Source organism: Chinchilla lanigera, unplaced genomic scaffold (genome assembly GCF_000276665.1).
Source record: "Chinchilla lanigera isolate Chin_1 unplaced genomic scaffold, ChiLan1.0 scaffold00069, whole genome shotgun sequence".
NCBI classification, from domain to species: Eukaryota; Metazoa; Chordata; class Mammalia; order Rodentia; family Chinchillidae; genus Chinchilla; species Chinchilla lanigera.
The window spans coordinates 9110928-9136613 of record NW_004955470.1 but is presented as its reverse complement, the minus strand read 5'-3'; the positions used below and the strand labels follow the sequence as shown (position 1 = coordinate 9136613).

Genomic DNA, 25686 nt, shown 5'->3' with positions numbered 1-25686 from the left:
ATTTGATAGGAAATGATGACCTCTGGCTTCAGAATGTAATCACCAAATCTAGATCTACTCTGTGTTTTAAACATTGCCCCCAAATAGTTTGCCATGCTTGGTGATTCCTGAATATCTGGTTATTTTCACCTGGGACTATTAAATTCCATTTTGTTTTCCTTTTATAACACAGCAAAGATGGCTTAGAAACTAAATATTCAATAATGGAACACATGATGGGATAAAGGTGCAAAGTGATAGAATCGAGACGTTTTAAGTTGAAAGGAGCAAAACAAGGGTCTCCTGAGAAGAAGAGAGGCAGTCTGAAGAGTTAGGCTGTACAGGTGCCACACAGAAGTTTCAGAATATTCAGGGAGAGGGAGGAGCCCTCCCTTAAAAGTTGGTCATCCTGGGTAAACCAGGGAGAAGAGCATGTGTGATGGAACTAGTAGATAAGCATGTTTTAGGACAGCATTGCAATATTATAGTTGGGATTTTCCATTAAATTGAGATTTCCTTTTATTGTGTATATTGTGCGGTTGTGTGTGTGAGTGTGTGTTTTGAGACAGTATATAACAGGGAGAAGGAGTTATTCTAGGTTCACAAATCCTAAGGCCTCTTTCTGCATATAATTCAAAAAAATTTTCTCTCCTTTGGCTTTTATAGGTGAGTTTTGTTTTAATATGAGGTAACATTAAATATTTATTCTTAAAAATTGACTTCTGGTGCTGCATTGGCCTGCTCTGAAATTACTATGGCTTGTCTGTCATTAGAAGTTTCTTACAAAGAGCTTTTAAGAATATTTGCCCAAAGTAAAATAATTCTAGTTCTTCCCAGCCTGTTTTTTGCTTGAAAAAGCAAAAGGTGACTTAAGTTATCTTCTTTGTGTGTCCATAAAATATATTGTACTAGGATGACAAGTAAAAAGGTGACATGGACTTTGGGGGTATATGGAAACTGTTTTAAGCTCTGGAAAGCTTGGTCTTTTATGACACTATAGACAACACCTGCTCGCTCAAAGCTTTGAATGAGTCCATGGTGCACAATGATACCCTCTCGTTTTAGAAAGGCATCTTCTGAACTTTTTTCTCCTATAATAAAATGATAATTTTGCAAGCCTACTTGTAATTTTTCATTTACCCTTCTCCGTATTTTCAATAGACACTGTCATTTTGACTAAGAATAGGAGTGAAATTCTGCACTGATAAAGTCCCAAACAAGTCAACCTCCTCTTCCAGGATAGCATAGAAATGTTCAGTGACGCAATTATATTTAGTTTCCAAAATTAGATATAATCAACTCCATCCCTGTAAAGGTTAATAGACACTTGAAAACAACAACAAGTGATTTGATGGGCTTCTAAATTTAGGCTACAAATATCAAATAGCATGGCTTAGTGCTACTACTTATTCCTAAATATTTAAATACCTGTCAGTGTAACACTATGTTCACTATATTCATTTACAGCAAAGGGGGCAGCCACATACAATGGACGGGACAGGCAAGGAGGACCCTGTGTCCACAGGCCTGAGACTGCCACTGCCTTGAGATAAGGAGAGGCTTGAGGAGCAAGGCACAACTCGCCCACGATGGGAGTGCTCTCCGCCCCCTACAGGCCAGACAGAGAATCTCTATAACCTGTGGTGGTTGAGGGAAGGTTCTGACCACACAAGGTTGAGACACTCTACACCCTTCCAGGGAACATCTGGGCTGGCAGACACAGCTACCATGAACTAATATGAACTCTTGGCTTGGGAAATCTCTCTGTGCAGGCCAGCAGACTCTCTCTCCCGCTGTCTTCAAACACATGACAGGAAATCTCCTGGGAGCCCCCTGAGCACCATGGAGAGGCCATGGGAATCCTAGTCATATCAGACAAACCAACCCCACCACAAAAACAATAAGGACAATGAAAACTAAATCATCATTGTGATCCCAGCCCACAAAAGCATGCTAAACATTATAAGGTGATTGCATGCTAAAATAAAAGATGTGAATAATACCTTGAAAATCTTAGCATGATACAGAAAGTGCTCAGGTTGCAATTAAATATCACTTGTCATACCAAGAAACAGGAAAATCACAATTTGAATTAGAAGTGACCAAGATCGTATGACAGCTCCGAAGTGCATCTGATGCTGGAATTATCAGACAAAAATCCTAGTGCCCCCATCATAAGAATGCCTCAACTAGCAATTTCAAACACTCTTGAAACAAAAGCAGAGGAAATCTTAATGAAATTATAAAAAAGTAAATGAGAAATTATGGATCTTAAATGTAATCACTTATTTTTAAGGTCTTCTATCCCAAAAATGAAATCAAAGCATTTATCTCTCTATAATAATTTATTCTGCAAAAATGGTTTACTTATCACAGCCAAAACCTAAAACTTAGTGGAGAAGTCTTTCAGCAGACAAATGGTGAAACAAGTTTCACTGTGTATGTAACCTGGAATACTACTTAGCAACAAAAAGGAACAAACTATCTGAAACAACAGAAGATATTACGGTACATGAAATAAGACAACTCCAAAAAGAGATTCAACTGTGCTATACATTTATACAAAAGTTTTGAAAGACAAAATTTTATAACTTCAGAGTATGTAGGGGCTGGGGATTTAGCTCAGCCGTACAACGCCTGCCTAGCAAGCACGAGGCTGTGAGTTCAATTCCCAGTACTGGAAAAAAACAAAAAAAAGCAAAAAAAAAAAAAAAAAAAAAACCACTGGAAACAGAGTATGTGAAGTTGGTAACAAAACCAAGGCCCTATGTGGTTTTGACAGCTGTGTATAAATAGTGGAAGGCAGGGAGGGGGAATTTCTGACATTCGTGGAGCAACTTAGCACAGAGACTAACATCAAGTAATCACCCTTCAAAAGTTGCCAACCTCTGAGCTGCGATTTAGCAGCATAACCCAAACACCTACAGAAACTGCAGGTGGTATCTTTTGGCTCTAAATTACAGATCAGTACAATACAGACCAGAAGACTCTCACAAGGGGTCACGAGATAAGTAAGCAAATCTCCCCTTCAGAGTAGCAAATCGCACCAAGAGGCAGAAGAGAACAATGCAACGCTGCCAGCAGTGGCATTCTTACTGGAAAGAACCAACGTCCCTGGGACAAAAGGGCGAAGGAAGGTTGTGTACCTAGAGCAGGGTTAGAGATTGCCTCTTTGAAGAAGGTGGTGGTGAACAGAAGCACAGCTTTGCCCAAATCAGTTGAACAGGAGTGCTCTGCCGACCAACCCTGGTTTCTTAAGCAGTGATATTCTAAGATCCTCTAAAGTGCAAACCCTGTCTCATTTAATTTTGGCAACAGAAAAAAATTGCAAGTGAAGTCTGCACTCTCAGGTTTTACATAGTAAAGATGAACAAACAGATACTGGAAATTTTAAAAGGTGAATAAAATGATTTAAACATACCTTTTCCTGGTACTACAAAAGAAGCCAAAAATTTGAGGGTGCCGATGCTATCAATAATAAACACAAAACACAGATGCATTCTGGGGTGATATGACTGAAAAATAAGCAAAGGAAAATAGAGCTAAGAGAGCTAAGACATATTTGGGGTGAAAGAAAAAACTTGCAAAAAGAAAAAGCTAAATTAGTAATAGGTTGAGAACAAATAATTCTCTACAGAAATAATAATTAAAAAGCAAAAGCAGAAAGTTAAAATAACCTAAAAAGTAAAACTAATTCAGTCTAGATCTAAGGCAAAGGGAAGGAAGACCCAGTATCTTTCGTAGAGTCAAGAGGTGAAGTAGAAATCCAAAAACAATACAACAACTGAGACACACACACATCAAAACTCACTGTATTTCTAGAGGGAAGAACTGGAACTAATGGAACCTAGATATCCAAGTGGGAGCCTTGCTTTATTCACTGGAATATTTCACCAACACAATCATTGTTAAATAACATTTTACTAAAACTTCATGACTTAAAAAAAAAGACTTTTAGGCATTTAGGCAAAAAAAAAAAATCATGGATGAGGGAAAGAAATAATATTGAAGCTTCCTAGTCCAGAGTGACACTTCCAATCAGAAAAATACGCAACATCACACATGGGTGTATTGGCAGCTCTCCCATTGCTGGCCCTATAACACGAAGAGGAGTGGTTTCATTTGCCTGAGAGTTTAGAGCATTCAATTCATTGTCAGATGATCCAGGACAGAGACTTCAGGACGGCGGGGTACCAAGAGGAAATGCTGCTGAACCCAGGGAAGTCTGGGAGCAGAGAGAGAAGGGAGTAGCCGGCAGGCAGACACACCCTCCAAAGCCACACCCCCAGTGACTGGCGTCTTCCAACGAGGTCCCACCATCTGACGGCACAATTAGCCGTGAGCTCATTAGTGAACCATTCCCAAATGAGTATAGTGTCTCTGTGATCCCATCACCTTCCGAAAACCCATTTCTGAACAGGTAAGCCTATTAGGGGAATTTTAGGTTTAAAACATAATAATGAGACATTCAAAGAATAAAAAAAAAAACAGTAAAATGGCTCTACTTCAACCAAATGTACATTCAAAGTAAGGATGAAAGAATAAGAAAAATTTCTACAAAAACATGAAGTATTTTTCCAAGGGTTTCTTCCTGAGCAAAGGACAGGGGTTAGACAAGAGGGCGAGGCCTTCTTGAGAGACTAAACAAATTTACCTGCGGAACAGACTACGCGGTGATATTGCATGTGCCTAAATAGCACGTACATGCTGTAGATCCTGATAATGCAGACACATTAATATTAGAAGGAATAGAGTAGATGAAATGGGAAAGGAGAAAATGGAAAGTAGAATAAGATTACTGATAATTTACTGGGTGTTAAGCAGATATCACTTTTAATTTAAGGCTAGTAGAAGAAAGGGGAGAAATAAGAACAAACTTTAGGGTATCGCTACACAGCATCTACAGAAGAGAAGATTAAATCTTTTATAAAATCGTTGTGAAAACATAAAATCAGCAGAACAATATTTCACAACTTTCTATCCCAAGAAATCCCATAAGATCTATCCCAAGGAAACTCAGAAAGTACGTAAGAAAATAAACACCAAATACAGGGTCCTATCCATAACCATGAGTTCTTCACTACTTAGTGTGACTAACTATGGCTCAAAAATATTTTATGAAAATGTCTAAACCTAAAACATTCAGACTTCTTTACATTGTCAATATTCCCTAACTAATGCAGAATACCAACTGTTGACCTGTTATTTGCATTGTATTATATGCCACGTAGAGATGGTTTAAAGAATATAGGAAGATGTGGTTAGGTTCTGTGCAAATGCTATACCATTTTAAATAAAAAATTTGAGCATCTATGCATTTTGGAATCACTTCCCCAGTAGACACTGAAGAATTACTGTGATGTGTTAGAACCAAAAATATCGACAAATAAATTGACTTAACTCAATAATTAAGTTTCTCATGCTCCTTAGCCAAGTTCTTTGCTGTCAAAGGAAGAAATCCCACTGTATAATTAAAAGGAAAGTGCTAGAATGAGCTCGGTCAGAGTCTGAGACACTGGCATGAACCCATGAAGAAGCAGACAGACACGGTTATAATATAGAGATGTGTGTGTAGCCGGATTACATATGCACAAGTACATTTTCTCTGTGTGTTTCCTGAGAGTGCTTAGCAGCAGTGATACTACTGCAGTGAGAATACCCAGCTTCCAAACACTGGGTTCTTAATACAGCTCTCCAGGAAAGGAAGGAGACTTCCATGGGAAGGGCAGGTTCTGGGGCTGTGACCTTGAAGGTACAGTAGGAACCTGGAAGGTCCTGCACTGCCCCAAAGTGCAGCGGTGTGCATGTTTATGCCACTGAAGAAAGCCGCCTGTGTCCAAGACTGGACGCTCTGCACAGCATGACATTGCCTGCTGGGTGAGATCAGAGCGTGAAGACTAGTGAAAGACCACACACGTGTGCTGAAATGAACGCATCACCAAGTAAGCAATCCGAGGGGATGAAGGACATCCCCGCTTACAGATGAGCAAGGATGCAGAGGCACCTTCCTGAGACGTGGAGCTGAACTCCTCTGCTGCTGGCTGTGCACTAGGCTAGCAATTAACTTCCAAGCAATAGGGTAGTTAGAAGGAAACATGGGAACTGCAGACAGACAGACCTGAGGTGCTTCCCTAATCTGACACATTTCCACCCCTACTTGGCCATCCACACCTCTCAGAACAGACGCTGGTGGGAAAGCAAGGCAGAAGAAACCTTAATACAAAATAGAAGACTACACACAGCGAAGCAATGTGGGCCGTGACTCACCCTGGATGAGCACGTGAGAAATGGTGTCTCTGCTCCTCCAAGCTCTCATTTCTAGGGATCTGGGGCCCTGTGCACTCACTTCCCAGCCTTATCTGTGAGGCCAGCAGAGCGCCCCATTTACCCCTCGTACATCCATCCAACTTCAGTCGCTTCAATTCCTTCTGCCCAGCTCGGAAACCTCAGAAGCTGCTGTTATCAAACAAGACACCTGGTAGCCACTTTTAAGGTGATCTTTCTTTGCCCCAAAACAATTGCATTATAATAGTGGAGGAGGTGAGCTGACATCATGAATGAATTAATTTCCCATAAACATAAATTCCATTGATCAGTTCTAAAAATATTGGATGCTGGATGTGGAGAATTGGAGACAGTTAAATTCGTAATTATTGATTATATGTATGAGCTCACGAAATCAGCAGAAGACTGTACAGAGCACACTCTGGAAGTGCCCTGTTCTTAGACAAATCATGTGAGAAGGGATAGGCTATATTGTGAAGAGCAGTGAAATTGATTCTTTCAAAGTTTTTCCTGGGAACATTTGAATTTAAGAGCATATGCAAATAACCCACACATACACTTCTTACTTGAAAATAATTGGGTCTATTTAATCCTCTTTAAACAAAAACTTTCCAAGAATATAAGTCAAACAAGTGCACTGAGGTCAACAGGGCATAAAAGGCCATGTTTTATCTCCATGAAGAAAGCCTTTCAAGCTTTCTTCATGGGGGCTTTTGAAGTTCTAGGATTCAGGAAATGCTTCAACATTTGGAAATGTGAAATTGCTAGCTTTCTTACTCAGCAATTTCTTTTGCTCAATTAGATAAAATCAGAGAACTGTAGATACTTAGAATGAGAGACTCTTTCAGAGTGTTTATCATTGATCATTGATTAGTTTTGACAGTAAAGCATCAAGACATTGGCCTCCTCACTTTGCTGGTCGGGAGGGTAGTACCAGTTCCCACTTGTCACTTACTTAGCCATTTTGTCAATGACCCGAGCACAGGACGATCTTGCTGCTAGCTGCTTTCCCCGCCGAACTGACCGGTCTCCTCCTGTCTTTTGCACTATAGTATATTTCCCTCCTACCATGCTGAGCAGATACTTTGCCATTTTCCATTTCTCTTACTGATGTATCTATTGATCATTTCTCATTCTTATTAGTTCCCTCCCAAGAAACGAGAATCTTGGTTCTGTTGCTTTGTAACTTCTGGTGTTGAAAACAGGTGCTTTGTTAACATTGGTTGAATGAATATTGAAAGGTCCTGTTTAGTAATTTCACCTTTATTCTTTTTCAAACACATCTTGACTTTAAAAACAGTCAAAACAAAAACAATGCATTCCTTGTGAATTTCCTCAAGTATTAGACATCCTTTTAGATTAGAAAGTGTGTATATTATGATTTAATGGCCTGCCATAAAAATTATCTCAATAATATCAGAATATGTTTTACCTTTCAGCAAAGTGAAGAATGTTGAAAATATATGAATAATAGACAGCTTTTGAAACTCACTTCCAAATGAAGATTTCACAGAAATAGAAATCTGATTTTAGAGTACAGTCAATAAAACCTCAAGTCACTGAAAAGGACTGCATTTTATTTATTTATTTTAATTTATTTACTTCTACGTGGTGCCGAGGGTGGAACTCAGGGCCTCCAGCACCTGGCTGCGTGAGCTCTCCAGCTCTCAGCTACACCCCTGTTTGTCCTCTGGAGCTGCTTTTGCAGAGCCTCCCGTGAAGTGCAGCACCTCGTAGCTTGCGCCCAAGCGCTGATGTGCTGGCAAGAGAGGAGAGCAAGCTCCAGGCTCCCTGCTAAGAGCCGAACCAAAGAGGAAGGTCAGACTCTCTCCATACTCGTCTAGCAGTGGAAGCTCTCTGCTGGGCCCATCAATACCCCCTCTAAAAACACACATCTTACTGCACAGAAAGCCATTCCAATTGGAGATCGCAGCTACTCCCTGCTGATCGTGTGTAAGAAGTTCCCGTGCTTGGGCTCGTGTGTGAAGACTAATGTGGGAACCAGGGCTTGGCAAACTTTCTCTGTAAAGGAGCAGATCATAAATATTTTAGGCTTTGTGGGCCATGCAGTCACTCAACTCCGCTGTTTCAGCACAAAAGCAGTCACAGAAAATATGTAAAGGAATGCATACTGGTATGTTCCAATAAATCTTTATTTACAAAAATGGGCAGAGGGCCAGATTTGGCCCAAGGGCTGTAGTTTGGCAGCTGCAGTGATCAAGGACAAGTGTGAGGATGTGTGTTAAACATACACCAAGAGAACTATTCAATTTTCTAAATACGGTGAAAGTATATTCAATATTATCCCTATAATAGCATGCTTTATGCAGAAAGTATTTGCTTAGAAAAACCTGCACATCTGCAGAGTTTGCGCTATTCCATGTCATGGTGTTCTGTAACCTGGTAAGACTAACTGATGAGGCCTGTGGTAGTGGGAGATGTAGGAGCAATAACTAGCACCACCAGCTCATTCTCTACTGGCTCTGTTATCCTGAGCAAGTCAAAGAGTGTTTATCTGCTGCAGTCTTTGAAAATGAATATGGTCCTCTGCGTAGGGTCCCTGTCACTCATTCATGTGCTAAAGTGCTTTACAATGCCTGTGACTTTCAGACCCAGCTTTAAGGTGTAGAGGAGTGACCCGCAGAACATTATGAAGTGAAATATGTTGTATGAGGATTATGCACAAAAAGAGAAAGAGAAAATCTATCTATCCATCTATCTATCTATCTATCTATCTATCTATCTATCTATCTATTTATCTATCTATCCCTATAATCTATCTGTGCATAGCAAGTGCTTTATTATCACAATCACCTCAAGTGATGATGGAGGCCATGAAATCCCACCACTGGTCCTCTGTAACCTGAAGACCAGGGAAGCTGCTGGTGCAGATCACACCCAGTGTCAAGGCCTAAGCTGCAGAGAGCTGACGGCGGAAACCCAGGGTCTGAGACCTGAGCTCCTCTAACTGCCAGGGGCCGGAGAAGTCAGCTGTCCCAGCTTCAGAGGAGGGCCTGAAGCTTTCTTCCACCTTTCTATTCCACTTGGGTGACAATGGACAAACTTCAGCATCCCTAGTCTTCGGAAAGGAGAGAATGCTTGCAATAAAACACTTAAGAAGGATCCCGGAGATTATAAAGTAGGGCACAATCAGCTGCAGGATCTCAGAATGCAAGGACAAATTCCATGGAACTGTAAACGAGCCAAAAGTTTCAGATAGTAAACAAAGTGGCAGATCTTTGAAATAGAGAAGCAACAAAAATATGTGCGTTTCCTTGCGCTGCTCCCCGGAACTGTTTTCCCAGAAACGCATTCTTTTTAAGGACTTCTTTCCATTTGGTGTCTACTACTATTCTTGCCATATTTATTCTTTGCTTTCTGCATGCCCTTTGCAGAAGTTTCTAATTTACAGCTTTCCGCCACTCAAATTGTCCTGTTGTTTTCCTCCTAGCTTTTAATTCTCCTCTCTTCTCATTGTGAAACTCGCAGACTCTGTAGACCACAATTTATTTTGTATCCTTACCCATAACATCTTGGCTTCAAATTTAGGTCCCTAAGCTATCTAAATTGTTGTGCTAACCAAGTTAAATCCCAGAGCTTAGAGCAGCTACAGGGAAGGTTTCCTACATCTCATCCTGGTGCTGTAATTGAAATTAAAGTAAATTATTCACACAGTGCACATTAACGTTGGCGCGGCTCCTTCTGCCTTCTTCCCAAATGACATTATGAGTTATGCCAAACTAAACTCATTTCCATTTTTGATATGGTTAACGAGTGGTAGATGAGGAGAATGCCATTGACTGAATATAACTTGATTTCAGTCAGGCATTCAGGGAAAACAATGACTCCCCGTGTTTTCTTTTGGACACAACTGATAAATGTTAACTGCATGATACAAGGATATTTAAACAGAAATTGCCCAAGATCTGATTCCTGGATTGATAAGAGTCCGAAAGAAGAACTCTATCTCCACTTGTTTTCATCAACATTTCTTTGACCCAGCCTTGGTCTATAGTGTTAGCAACGGGCTGCCTGAAGTTTACATCTATGTATTCACAGTGGTTTCAGTTTTAGATGACAGAATTCTAGGATAAAGAAGGAAGACGGAGTAAAAGAAATACATTTTGAAACAGTCTTAGTGAAAATATTCTCAGCAACTTTAGAAAAATGAAGATCTAGATGAGGACTCAATGAGAAGGAATTCTGTGCTATCATGTAAGCATATTTTTGAAGATTGATCCTCTGAGATGTTTTTAAAAGAGGGTGAAGCTGAAAGTATAGGTTGTGTGCATGCGTGTGCGTGTGTGAGTGTGTGCATGCATGCTCATGTGTGTCCTAAAGAAAGACAGCTGGATAGAAAGAGCGTATTACCCTTTCCAAAGTTATCTCTGAGTAATGACATTGGATTATTGTTTTCCCCTTCCTTTCTAAGATTTCCTTAAATTTAGATAACAGTGTTCCCTGTCCAGTTCTTTTTCATTTCTATTGAGATGACTATTATTAAAAAGATATAAGGTAAATAACTGTGAGAACATGGAGAAAAGTGAATGCTTTCTACACTGCTGTTAGAAATATGTTAGTGTAGTTATTATGGAAAACAATACAGAGGTTCCTCAAAAAATGAAAATACAGTTATCATGTGATCCAGCAATCCCACTATGGCATATATAGCAAGTAAAAATGAAATTGACATGTCTAAGAGATAATCCCATGCTTACTGAAGCACTATTTGCCATGGATAGGCAAGATATGGAGTCAACCTAAACGTCTATCAGAGAGTAAATGGATAAAGAAAATGTGGTAGTGATAAACAATGGAATTTTAGAAAATCATAAAAGCAGCAAGTTTTACCATTTAAAGCAACATGGAAGTATCTGGAGAGCACTACGTTTCATGAAGTAAACCAGGTGCACAGAGAAAAGTATTCTAGGATTTCCTTACAGAGGGTGGAATCAGAAGTTTGCTAGTTGCTCTCATAGTCAAGGAAAAGGAGGATGGTGAAAATGAAGAGAATCTGACTAGAGGAATTCTAATGGAAGCGTACATATTTACAGTGAAGTTACAGCACAAAATTCAGGAGAACTATCGTACAACATGATGACTATGGTTAACAGCCAAATATTATAATCCTGAACATAAAGGGAATAGATGCAAATGCTCTCATCACAAAAACTATACCTCTATGCAATGCATTGGATAATGAACTAAATTTAGTTATTCCATAACGTTTTTATACTTCAAGGCATGTTTTACACGGCAAAAACAATTCTTACGTAAATTGTTTTCTAAAAATGATACAAGCTGTAGATAATTTAAAAATTGGTCATAAAATTGAGCAAGAGGGTGTGTAAAACCTTGCAATATTTTTTTCCTCTCCAAACTGATGCCAAGTTCCTGGAACACGAGGCTGCCCTTTATCTCAAAACCGTCTCGTGCTTTTGCTGTGAGACACAATAGGATCTGTCACAGGGGACAAGAATAAAGAGAAAGCTGGTGCTGTTGGCCCAGGCATTTAAAAGAATTCCAATCTGTGTTTGTTCCCATCATGCATCCCAGGTCCTCCCGCATGAGACGGTCCTCACTCCACTGCTGCCTACCTCCAGAGACGGCTGAACCCTCAAACCTGTGCGGGTCACAGAGGCCACGTGGACAGCCCTCACTCACCCCACCTGTGTGCTCACTGCCAAGCTCCCGTCCAATCAGGACCAGAATACTGACTGCAGCTATGCGCCAAAGAGTGGCCCCCTAGGTGTGCATCAGTCACCTTGTCTCACACAGGGTCCCCCGGGCTGCAAAGGGAGAGTGAGTCTCTCAAGGTTGAACGATGAGATGAGAAGGCTTGTGTTGGTGAGCCTCAAGCACCACAGGTGCGGCGTTAAGGTCTCCAGTAGCCCCTTTGCCATGAAGGTAAGTAACTTCTCTAAAAGTGCACACCCTTGTTCTGCTCCCAAGATTTTGTTTCATTTCTGTTTCTTTCTCTATATCATTATGCATTGGTAAAACTTCACAATTTCCCCCCAAACCAAGGAGAAGCCCTGAAAGCCTGTTGGACATAGAAAATAACATAGGCTAGCAATTCAAAAATTTGTCCTTTTTGTAGGAAAAGAGCAGTCATAATATTGAATTTCTACTGTTTAATGAGATATTTAAATTACATATAATCAAGAGGAAACCCATTATTTTAAATGATTTAAAGGCTCCCATATGAAGGGTGAAGCACAGAAGTCTTAGAAGATATTCCTGCTGCCTGCCTACCCTCCAGCCTTGCATCCTAATTTCTTTCTCTGCTGCTCTTAAATAAAAGAGATTCTGGGAGGGTTGGTCAAAAATGGACGTGGCTTCTCCATTTCCCTTGCAGGGCCGTGGGCAGCAGGTTTCATTGACGTGCAGCTCTAATTAGGATTTGCTTTGCTAAAAATAGCTCACCTAACTCTTCTGTCCTTTGAAGCAAATGCCAGGAGACCTAGAGACATTCCCCATCCAGTCGGTAGCAGGTCTTTGCAGCTGGCAGAAATGCGTGACAGGTCTACAGTCTGCTCAAGTTTGTTTTTTTCTTTCTTCTCTTACATCCAGACTATGCCATCGCACCATGCCATGGGTGGTACTTGGACTGAGAACAGACTGCCCAGCACCCAGAACTGAGAAGAAACATGCTGGTTTGCAGACACTGAACCAGAAGTACATGGACTGGGTTCTCTCATAGACGCCCTCAGTGAACTTTTCTCTGAATGACTGTGTATAGGGAAGAGAAGAGGGTGTCACCTAACACAGGGATCGATTCTTCCCAGTGATACAGGAGCTTTTGAAACACACCCGCTCAGGCTCAACGGCATCATTGAACGAGTGGTTTCAGCCAAAAGGTGGTTATGTCCACATCTGTAGCACATCTGCACATATCTGCTCATCACTAGGGTGACCATGTACTGAAGTTCTCTGGCTCAGGATAGACAGGAAGACACACTGACCCATACAGACTGTGTGTTCACTGGGGCTCAGAGTGAGACGCCTGTCCCTGTGACCCACAGGACAGTGACTAAAGGCAAAGTGTGGACCAGAAAAGAGAGGTCAGCTCAGGAGCCTGGGTGCTCAGGTCCTACGTGACTTCCCTGTCCAGACCCAATGGTTCTTTTTTTTTTTTTTTTTTTTTTTTTTTTGAGCTCTCTTAAATTCTAACCCAACTAAACTGATGTTCTTAAGGATAAAAAAAAAAAAAAAAGGGAAAACAAAATTGTGGCCTGGTACATTACTTGTACCTGTTTGTGAGGCAACCTTCTTTTAAGGTGTGTTTTATTATTTATTGCAGAGTATAAATATTTATTGAGTGTGTGGCAGATCTTTTATCCACAGAGGACAAAACAGCATCAACAACAAACATACAACACCCTAAACTCTTTTTTGAACCCCATCAAACAGATTCAGGCTGATTACAGCAGTGAGCTGCGGCCCGTGGGCCGGGGTGATGACAGTCGTGGCCTTCCCAGGGGTCCTCAGCACGTCCCTGAGCCGTAGGACCAGGGAGCACTAGAAGAGACTGAAAGTGGCAGAGATTTAGGTTAGAGCTTGAAAATCACAAGCCTTCAGGATTTCAGCTCTTCATATCCTTTGTAACCACGGAAATGTCAGATTATTACAATTCAACCATTTATAGGCTAAAGTAAATTTACAATCTTCCCTACTTTGTAAGCACTAATAACATGATGTATTTTGGTTAAGTATTGTGAATATTTTAAGGGAGTCACTTGAAAATACTTACGTGAAGGTGTTCTTGAAACAATCTCCCACAAAATCTGCGTGAAGAAATTGTGGTATCTCTGGCTGACCACTAAAGAAAAGTATTAAAACATGTTTTCATACTAAAGTCACTTCTTGTTATGTTATTTCTGGTATTTGTTTCTTTGTGGATTCTGGAAATTTCTCAGCTTTAAGTGGGGTTAAAACTTCTTGTTTTAAATTTTCATGACTATGAAACCTTTCTATGCAGTTCTTTGTCACACTCTTTAAGATTTTCTTTCTCAATACACGACAGCCACACAGCCACACACAGCACTGTTTGCATCTCAAAGACATGCGACACTACACTCATCAGGATAATACTGCTTCTCATATCGTGCCGCCTAAAAATTCAGAGGTTGACTCTACAAGCCACAAGATGGTACCTACGAAATGGGACTGAAGGAGGGGATAACGCTCTAGCCAGGTCTACCATGGTGCTCTGAAGGCTGGCTGCTCCTCTTAATTCAGCGCCCTGCCTTGGCTGCTGGCCACACAACAGACAATGCTAGGTGCAGAAAGAGACAAATTGCTGCTATAGCCTGAGCATGGCTTGTGTCCCCCACCATCCCTCCTAGTTCACGGTGCTGGTCTCCGGGATAGCGCTAACAAGGAGGTGGGGTACATTTCGGTAGATGATGTCTAGCAGTAGGTCCATGGGTCATTGCACCTGTGATGAGAAGGGATTAGGGACCCCAGACGCCTCTCTTTCTCTCTCTGACTTTCTGTTTGAGGTTGTAATGACTTCTGCATGAAACACTCTCACCGTGGTATGCTGTCATCTATAACCCTTATAAGAAGCCAGTCAGTGCCCTGCCCAGTATTAGATGTTGAGCTCCGAAACTGTGAGCTAAGAAAACCTCCTTTTCTTTGTAAGTAGGCTGTGTCAGGTGCATCATGATATTGACAGAAAGACTGCTAATCAAACTACCTAACACGTGAGTCAGTTAATGTAGAAATGAATGATTGCTTCCATTAAGTACTGGTAAATTGGAAAATCTTTCTGATACTTAACTGTGAAAAAAAATCCTAAAATTTTCCTATGCTTCAACATCAAAGTGACTTATTCATTTTTATTACAGAAGCAATCCGATTCTACTAGAAAACACAATATGCAAAATACAACAACTCATTTGAAATTAAAGAAATGAATAATAAAGATAGATTTGAAAACCTTGTTTAACATGTTGCAGATTTATTTCTCCCAGTCTGCAAAAATCTAGAAAAGTGTTCTTATGGAATTTGTAACTAGCTTTGCAGAAAAATATCTTACAGGGACCTTCCCACATCCCAAAGCTTATCGTCTACATCATTTGTAATGGTGGCATATCATGGAGTTATGCTAGTATCTTAATTTTTAAATTAGTTTTAAATCAAAGCTTCAGCATATTATCTCTAACCATTATTTATCTTTTAGCAAACACTGCTATTGGTTAAGTGTGGAATTATCGTGTTTCACGTTTAAACAAGTTTTACAGTTGATGAAAAAGTGGGTTCTAGACTTTTTGCAAAATGCCTGACTTGAAAATTTAACACCTTGAGCTTCTTTGGGGCCAAGATCCCCACTTTTCCTAAAATCTCTGCTAAGGAGAAAAATGAGACTTGTTTATTTAGATGTAAAGGGTCTGTAAAATATAATGTATAAATATACATCACTGACTACATTGCAGTTTTCTTCATTTAACACATTTTCTCAGTGATCTCTTACTGAAATACTTTCTTCAGTGATCTTTGCCCTCCGAGGGAATATATAAAACAGCACATTATAAAATAAAATATACTTTATATGTGCACAGTTATCTTTATGAAGAAAATCCTCCTTGTAAATTATGATTTCATTAACTGCAGTAATTATAACAAAAATAGCATTATGGATATGTGATGCTTTATGTAAAAGCTATAATTATAACCAAAGGGAGAAAATCTTTACATTAAGTTAAAATTCGGTAAACCATTTTGATTTGTGTAGATTAATTCTTTTGCTCTTTTTACAGTGACATTTTTTCACAATAGAAAGTGTGATTTTAGGCATAATAGCTATCTTGCAAATAAATATTTTGCAGAGAAAGAAAGGTAAAGTGAATTCCCCACTCTAGTTGATTACAAAGCCTATTTAACTCAAAATAGTCTTGCAAATAGTCACTCACCCTTTGGTCCTGGAAAAGTAATGATTTATGCCAAGCACAAGGCAGAAAATATACTTAATTTATTCATTGCACAACCTATACACCACCTGAGGGGTGGGGTGGGGGCGCTGGAAAAACATTGTGAGCTAATAAATTATTTCTCCTTCTTTGGAAGCCTGTCACTATGGTATACTGCCAGTAAAGCTTACAAATTATTCTTATTCTGGAGATGCTGTTTAAAAAAAAAGAAGTGTATGATTAAGCCTGCCTATTTTTTCATATAAAATTTTGATAGGAAATGGATAAGTACTTGAGTTTCCACTAAAAAAGCATGAACAATGAATGCATGTAAAAATAATAGAAAATTTCCATGATTTTTTTTCCGTTTGTCACATGTTAAAATTTATTTTCCTGATTTCTGGACCCTCTTCACGTGAACACTCTCTGAAAATGTCAGCATTTGAATAAACTCCCAGCTCTGCTCCTAGGCAGACGTCTACACAGTTGATATGATCCAGATAATTCATGCAAAAATACAAAATTAAAATAAAAACTCTTTTCATTGCCTTTGTAAGGCCCTTATTTCTTTTCTCTTGACCTGAATTACCCCCATTTTAGCTCTTTATAGAGCACCGATTCAAAGATAAATATTGACCCAACACTTTATTTTCTGTTGTGTTGGCTTGGCAATGTACAGCCAATAAAAGCTACATGAAAGCATCCGAACACTCGATTTAACCCTGAAAATTTGCATTTATAATTGATGGTTATGTTTAGCTGATTAACAGTATAGAGAAACACTCTGAAGATTACCAGTGAATTCCACTTATTTTGTAAAATAAACCCTAAGTAAGACACTAGTGGAATTTCAATCTACCCACGATGAGTTGGATTTAAAGGAGTTGCATGTATTGACTCCTAAATTAATTTTTCTAAAATAAGATAACATCAAGAGACAAAAAGTTCAAGAAATAAACTCAGCAAACAAGCTGAAATAATGAAACGAATATTTCATCATACTTAAATAGCTCAACTGCTGCATGTTTTGAAGCACTCCAAAAACAAATGATTTAATTTTACTTGCACTTAAATTTTAAAAAGTAAGATGATCCAATAATGTTGATGATGTGAATGGACCCAAAAATATTAAAATTTCGGTCCTTTAAAGTTGAAGAATTTAAAATTAAGAAAAAAGGGGGGCCTTCTAAGGATATTTCTTTTCCATTGTGGTGTTCCATATTTTAAAAATAAATTCTCTACCGAAAAATCTTGTTAGATTCAGTGAAATCAATAAAATTCACATATACCAATTATATTTCGTGGTAATTTTAGACAGGAACACAAATTTAAAATTGGTTTTCTTCATTGCTACCGAGAACTTCAAATTTTATCACTGACTAAGAATGGGGAGGCATAAAGCCCTCTCAAATTTTCTCTTTCAGCGAAAACTCGTGGCATTTGATCAAAAGTAGAACACGGGGCAGTTGTTGGTTTTCTAGATTTTCACAGGCTTTAAGGACGGCAATTAGAAGAGCAAGGCTGCCTTCAAGGAAGACAGGTGTGGACCCAGACCCCTGGGCCCGGATGGAGACCGCGGAGCCCGTGGCCGATTTCCTGCTTGCTCAGCATGCATTTGCCGGGTCCCTAAGGAGTCTGAATGCTGCCCAGGATGCTGTGGGCACAGAGCTGTGACCGTGCATTCCATTTCTTTAGGGCTTCCCCTTACTCCACAAAGGATTTCAGAAGGCACAAAGACACTCATCACAGCAATACGGAAAACAGTCTGAAAGGATCTTCAGGCACTGGAAACCGGACTGCAGAGTCCTCCCTCAATGCGCCAGCAATCTCTTCTGCAGGCATAAACGCAAAGTACATAAAATCGTCACCTGGCCAAGATACTCGCAATCCCACACTTGCTGCAACGTTATTCAAAATAGTCAAGGTACGCAGTCAACCTATGTATCTGTCACAAGGTGAATGGATTGAAAAGTGTACCGTAGGCCGTGGAATATTATTAAGAATGAACAAAGGAGATGGTGCCTTTATCCATAATGGGGACAAGCCTGGAGGATATTCAGCTAAGTGAAATAAGCCAGACACTGGAAGAAAATATCACGTGGTCTTCCTTATAAGTTAAATCTAAAATATACATGCATGTGTAATACATACATTAACACAGATGATATATATTATATCATCTACATAACCAAACATACAGAGAAAATAAAATGGTAGATACCAGGGGCAGGAAACCATGGGGACATGTAGGTCAAAGGGTATCAAAGCGGCATGAATGACTCTAAAGATCCCATGTACGACATGGCGACCCTAGTTCATAGTAGCGGATTGCATTCCAGTTTTCACCGAAGGAGTAGATTATCAGAGAGGGGAACGTGCTTATCACAGAGGGGAACATTGGCAGGTACGTGAGATGTTGGCCATGTTAATCTGTCTCACTGGAATAATCATTTTACCAGACACTGTAGATCACGTCACATCATGTTGCATGTCTTAAGTACACACAATTAAATTTATTCAAACAAAGTGAAAAACTTGCTGGAAATACAATTCCATACTTTCCCCGCTTCGTCCATAGAGGATTCTGGCTGGGGATTTGAGCCTCATGGATGAGACGCGGGGTTCTGAGAAGGCTCTGAGGGTTCAGGCTGGGTCAAAGCTGGAGCAGGGGACGGAGGATGCTTCTTTCAGCAGAGTGTCCTCCAGACCTGCCTTGGAGCTGCCGTGATGCTGTCCGCTTGCCTCGAACCCCTTCTCTGGGGAGGCCCTGCTCAGACTACGCCACCTGGCCTGGGCTGACCGTGCCGCACACGGCAGACCTCCGGAGGGTGGCCTTGCCCTCCACCCTGTACCCACCACACGCACAGCAGTGGCATCGTGGAACCCACGGATGCAAAGTGGCCTGATGCCTATGAGCAAGGATGTAGCCACAGCCCGCAAAACCAGCACAGATTGGAATCTCACTGCTAGTGTGGCGGGCGGCTGGGACTTTGTTTCTTCCTCAAAAACAAAGCCCATTGTTGGTGGCGAGGTGGGACAGTTATGGTGTGAATGCGTCTCCATGTTATGTGTCTTTTGAAAATAATCTCTTTTTTCTTAGTGCCACATGGTGATTCATGTTAAATGCATTTTCTTTTCTTCAGTACAGTTGAACATCAGGGCACCAGAGGAGGAAAGTACCACATGTACTAAGTGGGTACTGTTTGACAATGAACAGAATCCTTGTAGGCACCAGCTGGAATAGCCTCAGGATGTCTTGAATATATTTACCTATTGTAACCGCCTGAGCTAAGGCAAACACAGACACCTCCCCACGGTGAACCAGATTGACCCCTCCAGAAGGGCAGAAGATTTCAAGAATATTCTAAATGCACAAGCACATATATGGGAAACACCTAAGAGCACCCTTTTGACTCCAGAAGGAAAAGAAACACAACACGCATTTCCCACACCTGTCCAGACAGGTCTCCGGGCTTCCTTGCTAACTCGGTCGCCGCGCCGACTTCCTTCTGGCTGACGTGCTGTCTCAGGTGTGGCTCCTGCTCACTGAGCTCACTCTCAGATGCATATAATGTTCCATACACTTCGCTGCTCGGCACATCCCACTAATTACACCACAATTTCTTTTTCCCCTTTTTATATTTGTATGTTTCCCCACTAATGACACGTTCCTTTTGTCTGAAACTAACGCTCAAAATCACAACAAAGGACTCACATTGGCTGGAACAGATTCTGTGACGTGATCCATGCCTGATTTCTGCCCACTACGAAGCCTGATCCTCCAGCCCCCCCCCCCCCCGGCTCAGCATATTTCTCAGCTTCTTGACTGGAGATCGCGTGCCCACAGGGCAGACGTGATGTACGTTCCGTCACTCCGCATGGCTCAGAGCACATGGCGGTGCGCACAGAAACGTGAAACCTAATACCAATAATAATTGCATGCAGTACATTCGAGGAACGCTCATTAAATAATGCTTCTATAGTAGCAGGCTTTGTGTCTTCCTGAGAACAGACATGAGTGTGAGTGTGTATGTGTGTATATGTGTATTGTGTGTGTGGGTGTGCACATGTGGGACCACACACCAGGTACCCTCAGACACACACACTGATGGAGGACAAATGCAAAATCTTTTGCTCCTTTGTTTCCATATGTTTTCTGCTGTCCTTCTGAACACACTTGCTAACCCTTCCTTTTTTTTTTTTTTTTTTTGGTTTTTCTCCGGTACCGGGAACCAAACTCACGACCTTGTGCTTGCCAGGCAGGCGCTTTTGCTGCTAACCCTTCCTTACCTAGGATCAACACACCATATGTTTGGGTAGTGTGTCCAGCTTTGTGTAGACTTTGTGCGTTCAGCTTTGTGTACGTATTTTAAGAAAATGATGAGGAAGCTCAGCCATGCATGTGGCCAACCTCATCCCATTTGTAAAAATAATTTGACCTTGATTTTTTTAGTTAATCAAATTTTAACTGAATTAAAATAAGTGTGCTCTTATATAAGTCACTTACTAATTACTGAACAGTAGTGAAGTATGTATGGTGACACTGAATTTTTATTTTTCTTGTAAAATTCCTAATGCACTACAAGGACACAGGATTCTGTAAAACTATCTTATAGATTTAAAAAGAAGCAGAATCCTATTCAGTTATATGCTATTCTGTGACTTGAGGGAATAATATAAATCTAGTTTGAAATATGTGGGAAGCATCAACTAGGACTTATATTGTTTTGGAAAGAAACCATAGAGGATACGCTGCTAACTTTTATGCAACTGGGTTTTTAAAAATATTTTGCTTCTGTTTTCTGAGGTTTTTTCTCGCCTCTACACCAGCTGGAAAAATTGGGGCATTTTCTGTCACTACTGTTATTGTTGTTTCATCCCTGAAAGGCAGCCCCGCCCTGCTTCTCCCTGTGCAGCTCTTCACCTTACATTATCACGTTCAGCACAGAGGCTGCTGCATGCAAAGTCAGCGATCTCCAAAAAATCTGTCTAATGCTGTGTGGTTCTGTTCTACAAAGACCCCACCATGGCCCCCAAAGAAAACTAACTCCGAGCAAGACCTTAAAAGGAAAAATAAAGAATGGGGGTTTCTCCTGCTTCCTCAAGACTATGAGGCAATGTGTGGTAACCTGGGAAGGGAAAACTTGCCTTCTATCTTTTAAAAATGTTTAATGATAATGTTCTATGTAGAAGACACGGCTGTGAGCATCCTGCATGGATTACGCACCCTACAATTGCATGTTCTATGTCCCTCGGTGACAGTGGGAGAAAGGGCTTACAGCCCAAAGAACTTCATTCCGACAGAGCCTCTGGGTCCTGGGGTGAACTTTGGGACTCACACACGTAGAATTTCAGTGGCACTTAATCATTTAGACAAACAACATTTATTGATCAAGTTTTACACAAGAGGAATTTGGCACTTATGAATATTATAGACAAATTAATATCTCAAGTACCTAAATGAATGCTAGATATTTTAAATTCAGACAGAAGGCCCTTCTTCTGTGCTCAAATGCTGGTTAGTAAATCTAGGGTAAGGTAAGGAAAAGAATTTCAGTCCCTCTCTCTTTTGTCTGTGTTTGGCTGCTTTGATGAGCAGTTTGAAATTAAATGCTAAGAGGAGTAGGGGACAGAGTGGTTGCTAGACCTGTTTGTTATTAATGTAGATAATTTTGGACTTAGGCCAAAAGATAAAGTTTATAATTCTATTTCTGATTCTCAGCTACTACTGTTCACCACTCCGTGTTTCTTCTGTTTGTTTTCTCTTGCTTATAGTTTGTGGGCAGCCAGCACTCTGCTCTGCTTGGTGCTTTCTTGGATGGCAGCAGGGACAGCAATTATGCATCTGCCAGGGGGTGCAAACCTCCAGGAAGGGCCCTAGCAGGGATGCAGATGACAGCTTCTCTTCAGAAACACATTCTTCCTTTCCTCACTGCAGAGACTCTTGGACTTCACTAGCAAGAACCTGACTTGCCGAGATGATGCTAGTTCCACGTAAGAGGAAACAAACTGCAATATAATTTAAAATAGTTTTAAGTAATTAACTCTGCCAAAATATGACTTGCTTCTGAGAATATAAAAAAAGCTCCCTCCACATTCACCACCCATCCTCATCCCTAGACTTTTCCTATATCTTTGTTTGGCTCGCTGTATTTTAAGCCTGAGAAACTATTCCTGAATGCAAGAAATTTGAGAGTATATTCAAAAGCACAAAATGAGCAAACAAATATAAGTACACAAACCAGGACAACACACAAAACAAAACCAAGTTATATGAATGGGAGGATTGCGCCCACGCGTGCATTTATTTTGTTGGACGCATTGTAAAGACCTTGCCGGTCAGAGCTTCCTCTCCTTCCCCTGTCTCATTCTTGGACTTAGAGCAATGTCATATCCTGCAAGACAGGTTCACAGCCAGGCATCATTGCCATTCCCAGGGGTGAGGACACAAGGGGGGGCATCTGGGCCCCACCAAGCATCAGCCACTGTTGTGATAATGTCAATATGAGTGGCTCTCATAGTAGGGTATGTGACTTTCAGGGACCAAATGGATCAAGTGAAGGTGGAGAGCCTGTCTCCAGAGACAAATGTGGACGAATTTTATGCTTTTATTTTTTTGTCTTGGTTATCCTTGCGTTTCTTATTTAGTGCCTTGGGGTTTCATTGGTTTTATATTTTCTACAACTTTGGTACTCCTCAGGATAGAACACCATGCAAAAGTGAACTATTTACACAATCTGACAAGCCCTAACCTTACTAAATAAAGACAATTACAATGTTTGAAGTAAGCATAGCAATAAGAAATGCTGACTGAGCAGTTTGAACACGTAAGACTTCCTTCTTTCCCTAGCTGTAGTATTTGCCCTTTTAATTCTTACTGCATCCCTGTGAGGTAGGTAGTTTTACGGATAAGGGAACTAAAACGCTCCAAGAAAAATGCCATATGAGAAAGAAAATCATTTAATAAATGATCAAAAACTTGTAAGTGGCCAATAACCTCCAGAAACAGCTGCAATAAGAATATACTTACTACTTGAAAAGAGTTTTGAGTTAACTTTAACTCAGTGAGGGAAATAGATTTGGAGAAATATAGTAAAAAAAAAGCATTTGAAACAATCAATGTCCATTTATGCTAAAAAGTTGGAGCACCAGGAAGAACAGGGAACTTCCTTAACACAATAAGCAGCATGAACCAAAACCTAAGCTAATATCACAGTCAATGGCTAGAAGCTGGAACTTTACTTCCAAGTTTATGAGCAAGACAATGATTTCCTTTCTTACACACCTTTGCAAGCATGTGCTAGAAGAAGTACTATCTGGAAAGAAAATATTTACAAAATGGAAACAAATAACATTGTGTTTTGTGCAAAGCATAGATAGCATAACCATCTGTGTAGAGAATCTCATAGAGTAGATTTGAAACAACAAAATATTTGAAACTAATAAACAACCATAATAAGGTTGCAGGATACAAGGTTAATATACAAAAGTCAATTATTTTCCTCTATGCCAACCATGAATAGAATTTGTAATTAACAAAGAAAAAAACCTTCTAATGGGACCACCAAAAGGCAAGAAATATATAGATATCAATCTAACAAAATATGTACAGAACCTATATGCATAAAACTTCAAAACCTTGGCAGAAGAAATAAAAAATAATCTATGTAAATGATGAGATAATGAATGAACTGAAAAACACAATATCTCAAAAATCAGTAATATGTCAATCCCAATTTGATCTGTGTGTGCAACACTGTCTTTATCAAAATCTCAGGAAGCTACATTTTAGGTATCAGCAAACCAACTATAGTAAGATTTAAATTAAAAATCAAAAGATATAATTTAAAACACCTAATGTAGTATTGAAGGGCAACTAGCTATTGGATTCACAATACTTGATTTCAAGACTTACTGAAGAGGGCTGGGGATTTAGCTTAGCGACAAAGCGCCTGCCTGGCAAGCGCAAGGTCGTGAGTTCGGTTCCCGGTACTGGAGAAAAACCAAAAAAAAGACTTACTGAAGAGTTGCCATGATTATGATGGGATAGTGTTGGCAAAAAAACAAAACAAAACCAAAAAACCTACACATGAAGCAATATGGAACAGAAAGACCGGAAGTAGTTATACCTGAACTTATATGCATCCAGGGAATAAAAGACTTTTCAACACCTGCTGCTCGTATCATTGAACATTCATATTTTAAAAAATAAAACTGTATGCTGACATTCCGCCTTCCACAAATACATACTGAAAATTGAACTTGTACTTAAACGTAAGTGCAAAATTATTAAACATCTAGAAGAATACAAAGGTGAAAATTTACATGGGCTTTGGTTTGGTCATGACATAAAACACAGCTCAGACAGCAAATTCCATGAAAGAAAAATTAAGCTGGACTTTATTAGACTAAGAATCTATGTTCTATCAAGTACACTGTTAAGGGTGTCAGAAGGCGGTCATAGGCTCTTCAACAATATTTGCAAAGCACATATGTGATTTTAAAAAAATTTGGTGCATGTGATGTACCACACATAAAAACATAAAACTCAACATGAAGAACTAAAACTCAAATTTTAAAAACGGGCCAAAGATATGAATAGACACTTCTCCAAAGATACAAGATAGTAAATATACTTATGAAAGTATGTTCAGTATCAATTTTCAGGCAGAAATGCAAAATAGCCCTCACATACCAATATACATATCTTAGAATGACTAAAACCCAAATCTGAATATATCGAATGACAGCAAGGACATGAAGATCTTATCTTTGCTGGTGAAAATGCAAAATATTCAGCCACTTTAGAGGACTGTTTGGAAAATTCTTCAAATCTAAACATAGTCTTTCCACATGATCCAGTGATTAGCTTCCTAGATATTTATCCAACTACTTTAAAAACAAGTCCTTGCAAAAGCCTGCACATGAGTGTTTACTCCAGTTGTCTGCGCAATCACCAAAGGGCAGGACCAACCAAGGTTGCCTTCCAAACGTAAATCAGTAGCTGAACTATGGTGCTTACATACAGTCAGATATTTATTACTTTGCATTGAAAAAGTGAGTTTTCAATTCATAAAAAGATGTAGATAAATCTTAAACATATGCTGCTAAGTGAAAGAAACTCATCTGAAAATATATATTGTACGATTCCCATCATCTGTCGCTCTGGTGCGGTAAAACAGTAAGGATGTAGACAAGGCAACACACTTCATGGTGATCTGGAGAATGAGACAGGAATTGATCTCTGCTGCAAAAGTAGGAAACGATCTCTGTGAATAGCACTGGGGAAAGTTAGGCCAACCCAAATCGCCCTGGATACGCGTGGAATTTCTAAGACTAGAATCAAAAGGAAGTACGCGAAACTACAGCGTTCCAGTTGGTACAGTATTTTACTCATGGGTGTGTGGGTTGACACTTCTAGACTGGATTTAAACTATTAAAGTAGTGAATGGACAGTTGTGGAGATAACTGTTCTCACTAACGGAGTTTGAAGATTCAGATGTGGGGA

At 40.0% G+C, this 25686-nt stretch overlaps 1 long non-coding RNA gene across 1 annotated transcript; it reads left to right on the top strand.

Moving 5' to 3' along the window:
* Positions 1 to 4346: 4346 nt before the first annotated feature.
* LOC102023254 lies at positions 4347 to 13480 on the top strand. Its single transcript, XR_263478.1, has 3 exons — positions 4347 to 4399; positions 11821 to 12171; positions 12838 to 13480. It is a non-coding gene; the product is annotated as an uncharacterized LOC102023254 (long non-coding RNA).
* The last annotated feature ends 12206 nt before the right edge of the window (positions 13481 to 25686 follow it).